Source organism: Atractosteus spatula (genome assembly GCF_055471065.1).
Source record: "Atractosteus spatula isolate fAtrSpa1 chromosome 10 unlocalized genomic scaffold, fAtrSpa1.hap1 SUPER_10_unloc_5, whole genome shotgun sequence".
Taxonomy (NCBI): Eukaryota; Metazoa; Chordata; class Actinopteri; order Semionotiformes; family Lepisosteidae; genus Atractosteus; species Atractosteus spatula.
Window position 1 is genome coordinate 470,425 of NW_028296625.1, and position 5,011 is coordinate 475,435.

Here is a 5,011-nt window from a genome sequence, read left to right on the forward strand (position 1 = left end):
TGCAATAAATTGTAAAGGGTTAATAAAGTGATGTTATTATTATTCCTTACAGCAGAGCAAGCAAATTGTTACAAAAAACACCAGCTAATGTCCACCAGCGGAATTAACATTAATATACTGTAAGGTGCTGTTACTTGGGAGTGTTAATCTACAGATAAATTAAACAAATGGCATTTATAGCTCTAAAGTGGTTAACATAGACGTCTGTAACAGATCTTTTCAGTTCATTGCTGTTCCTCTGACTTGGTGAGCCTTTGGAATTTTAAAAGCGTTTTGCTTGCCTCTCGTGTGGTCTGTGTACCAGTCCATTAAGAGCCCCACTATCACTGTGTCGTGTGTGGTCCTACACAACTACACAGCTATCTACTGGAGTCGTCTTCTGTCCGTTGGTAGTTGAGAACAGATTTAATACGGAGCTGCGCAGAAATTTCTGTGGCAAATATCGCTGCAGAACTAGCCCGTGCACAACAACGAAGAGAAAAAGAAATACCACAGTGTTGCCCATAAGAGGGAAAAATAGAAATCAATTGTTCAAACAATTACAACATTCTTACAGTGGTCTCATGTTATTTTTCTTGCCATAAGAACAGTGGGATTGTTCAATTGTATTGTTCCCCAAATGGTTGAATAATAATAATAATGATAATAATAGTGGTGGTAGCTGATCGTTCTTGTCCGTGGCAGAGTGACCTGTGCGAATAAAGTATGTTGATTTATTCTCCACAAGGCATCACTTTAGCGTGGGTTTTAACCCATTCAGTGCTTATTTCAACTAACGCCACGTTCCTTTTTCTAGGTCTTCAAATAGTTTACAATGTAGAGGTATCTTTAGTAATAAGAAAAAAGCTGCACCTCGGAGATCCATCTCACAAAAGCAAAGACTTCTTAAAGTGCACTTATGAGCTGTAGAACCTGAAGGAGTTCTCTCTCCTAGATATTAAACGTGCAGATAATGAAATCAGTGATTTACGATTTCCGCAACCTTCCAATAAATACATCTAAGACATGTAACAAACACATTGTTCAGTTGCAGTGGTGCATTACATAGTGGAGTCATGCTGAGGTTGTGAGTTCAAGCCTCACCAGTGGCAGTTTTGCCTGTGATTTCAGCTGCAGAAACTTGCTGTTGGATTTTGGTTGGTTCTTCTGTTACTTCTTCCGCTCGATTGAGCTTTATTAATGCAGGCACACCTGCTTCCCCTGCATTTTATTTTATCGCTGCTCACAAACCAACATACTGCAGACACCTCTGATACTGTTAATGCTTGTGGGCCACGTGGTCCTGCTGTCAGCCTATTATACCATGTTCATGCGCGTCTAGAAACATTACTGCTCTAGTACAGGAGCGAAAGACTAAACGAAATCACACCCACTTTGAAAAAATCACGTTTGACAAACCATAGGATGACGAGAATGGGATTCTTTGGTTGTTTGAGTACATAAATCAAAGACACTGCGTTCAGCATATTCACATCAGGCTCTCGGACAGAGATAAACCCAGAGAAACTCTTCTCACGTTTTAATCTGTAACTGCAGGAATCAACAAATTGTTAATTATCTCAACTTCACTTACAATTTTTAAACAATTTACAAAGCCCACAGTTGATGACATTTGGCTCCGGCACACATCAGTTGCTTGGAATATCATTGTAATATTTAATTTGCTTTCCTGTCACACCACTTTTATTAATAATGAAGTTTATCAATAAACGTTTATTTAAAACATGTCATTTATTATTGATACAGTTTCATTCTGTCTTTATTAGGAGCTGTATCACAGCTAATGCATGTAAAGCCTTCAGGATGCGATGGTGAGAGTTCAGTTATCCCAGGGAGTGAAGAGAACTGAAATTTAGTAAATACATATTTTAATAGAGTGAAAATCTTCAAAGTGTTCTGTCACTTCAAAAGCAAATTACAGGAGCAGGGATTGAACCCACATAGACATTTGCTCAGTGGGCTATAATTTCGACACCTTAACCACTCAGCCATCCTGATCGACAGATTCAACTGCTCAATTGCTCAGCCATCCTGATTTCACCTTTCCAGCTCTGTGTTACACAGTTCATTGAATATATTAATTTAATAAATTTGTTATATTTTTGAATGGAATGAGACGGTACACTGGTGGTTCCCAGGGGAAAACAGGGTTATTGAGCCATTTGGTATTCTGAGAATAAATTGGGTGGGTGAATGTAACCGTGCGGTAAAGTAAAACAGTCCTCTTAGATGAAGCGCTACAAATGCAGCCCCTGAAAGTGTATAAGACTTACATTTATAGTACTGCTGACACAAATGGAGCCTCTACATCAGACCGAAATAGCGATGTGTTCGCTTAATTGTGCGTAGGATCTCCTCATGAAACTGTCTCATTCATCAGTGGAAATAGAAGCCATTACAATACGATACATGTTCACCTTCAACCCCGCAGCTGTTGGATGTGCTTGTTTTGGGACTATTTGCAATGAGTACCGAATTACGAGTTAGGTGTCCATACTGGTATCTTCTAAACTGTGAGGGACATTGGGTTATATACGAACAGGACAGAGACACAGTAAAAATCCTATATTAATGTGTCCTGCATTTTAATTTACTGATCAGATAAATTGAAATGTTCTGATTCAGAGCCCGTGCAGTTTGTGCTAATTATAACCACAACAATACCCCTGTGTCCTGAGCACCACACTGAGCACACGTTAAGCTGGGCTCTGACTTTGCTCAGCACGACTGCTTGTTGCAGTTGAGCTCAGAGCTGGAGATGATCTCCATATTCTACTGCACTAACTAGTCCGAAACTTAGTACACAGTACACACTTTCTAAATGAAGTCAGGTTGTTAAAAAATTTAACCAGCGCCCTGTCACAGAAACGTAACCCGGTCTCTCGCGCGACAAGCGAGGTTACTCAGCACTGTACTAACGAGGAGCGCTTGTCCGCAGCTGAGGGTGAGCTCAGTTTACTGTCAGCAGACATTTCCTCTTTTCCAAAGACGTTTTCGACTTCTCTCAGCTTTTTAAAGACGGTCATAAACGCTCATGAAGTAATTCATGTCAGTTTGAAGTCTGTCTCTGTTGCCTCGGCTCTTGATGAAGAAAAGCCGTGCGTGGGAGACTCCCTCTCTGAAGAAGTTTGCCGTCACCCTGCAAGAGAGAAGAGCTATCAATCACCGAGGCAACCACTTAGACAGTTAACATTAAACACGTGAAATGCGAGATGTTGTGATTTTTTCCCACTTAAGGCTTCTATCGTTTCTACTCTAACGAGAAAAAGAGTACTTATTAGAAGTACGATTTGAACAAACGTCTCCAGAGGAAACTGCGACCTGAACGCCTTAGACCACCAGCCATCTTGCCTTTAGTTCTTATAATGAATTATGTATTTTATTTCTTTCTCCTCGTTGATCATGGAATCATGTAATTAGAGAAATTTCTTTTTTCATGAGGAAAACCAGCACAAGCAAATGTAAAGTTTAGAGCAGCGCTCAATAAAAACGATCAGAAACGAAAGCGCTTATTTTGCGGATCAGTATATTCCGATACCGCTGGTTCTGCAGAAGAAATAAGAAAAGCCGGACTCCTAACACTGTGTTGCCATTAAGGCTACTTAGTTAAAAGAAAAATGTATCGTCACCTTTTTGAACGTGATTATTAGAGACCTGTTGAATCTCCACCGGGGTTTCTTGAGAGATCGTTCAGCGAGCCAGTAATAAAAAACTACTTCGCTCAATCTCTGCTGTCACTGTAAACTCGGACGTGATGTTCCACAGATGTGCAGAGTGTGCTTTTCCTCTTGTTGTATTCAAGAGTACTCGCTGTGTGAGCTCCTCACTGCGTTTCCTTTACTTTTCCTGTGATTATCTACGTGGAGTGCGGTGACAAAATAGTCTTGAACATTTTCGGTTTGTGAAAGGAAACACTAAAGAAAATACAAGTGATGAACTTTTAAAATATCAACAGTACAGCTAGAAGAGTGGAAGATAAAATACGATTTATAATGAAATTCACAATACACTTAAGGAAAACATAAACGCCCGAACAGGGACTTGAACCCTGGACCCTCAGATTAAAAGTCTGATGCTCTACCGACTGAGCTACCCGGGCCCTGGAAAACGAACGACACTGTCGGGATCCTCGTAAGTCACATGTCTCTTCTTGTGCCGAAGCGCAGTCATACCTGACCCGTCTGGAATGACCACTGACAGACTTTATCCAGAAGCGACGGCACCTCACCCAGTAGAATGAGTGAGAAATACAGCATGACATGGGGAGGTAAGGGGCTCCCACAATTAATCTTTCCTCACATTACTGATTTTTTCAATAGCATTTTGACCTTTTTTCGCATTCAGATTTTTTCGCATTTAATAAGATCTTTTAATCAACAACATTAAGAACGAAAACAAATGGAAAACTTTTTGGAACAACAATTAAAAAAAAAACTTTCAATGCCTTGGTTCTATAAGTGTGCACACCCTTTATAAAGGGAGTTGTAACCTGCCTTTTAGAAATTCTATCTCTAAACACCTTATGCAGCCTCCTGAGAGACTAACAAATATTGTTTTGAGAAATTGGCTCACACACCGGAAGGCACTAACGTTTCTCTTCGTTAGAGTATGTGAATAACTGTTTAACCCAAGATGTTTGTAATTGTGATTTTGTTAAAATTCAATAAATCGTCTATCAGCAGCAAGAAATTACTATGAAAGTAAGATTTTTTTATATCATAAACTGTAAGACATGAAGAGAGTTTACAGGTCGTATCCTTCGCTTTGTCTTTTAAATTAAGCGTTCAGGATTCAAACCTGTGTTCGGACTGTTGTGTTTCTTGAATTTCTTATAATCATCAAATGTCATTGTTTAGTCCATCAGTTTTTTTCTCAGTTGTACAATGGAATTCGCGCAGCTTTCAGCTCAGTGCGGAGTCCAGAGGGAGGACTCGCTCGCTGAATGATCTCTCAAGAAATCCTGGGTGAGATTTAAAAGGTGTCTTCTTCAACAGCCACGACACGTCTGAAG

At 39.9% G+C, this 5,011-nt stretch overlaps 1 non-coding gene across 1 annotated transcript; it reads right to left on the bottom strand.

Moving 5' to 3' along the window:
* Positions 1–4,026: 4,026 nt before the first annotated feature.
* trnak-uuu (transfer RNA lysine (anticodon UUU)) lies at positions 4,027–4,099 on the bottom strand. Its single transcript has one exon. It is a non-coding gene; the product is annotated as a tRNA-Lys (tRNA).
* Between the last annotated feature and the right edge of the window lie 912 nt (positions 4,100–5,011).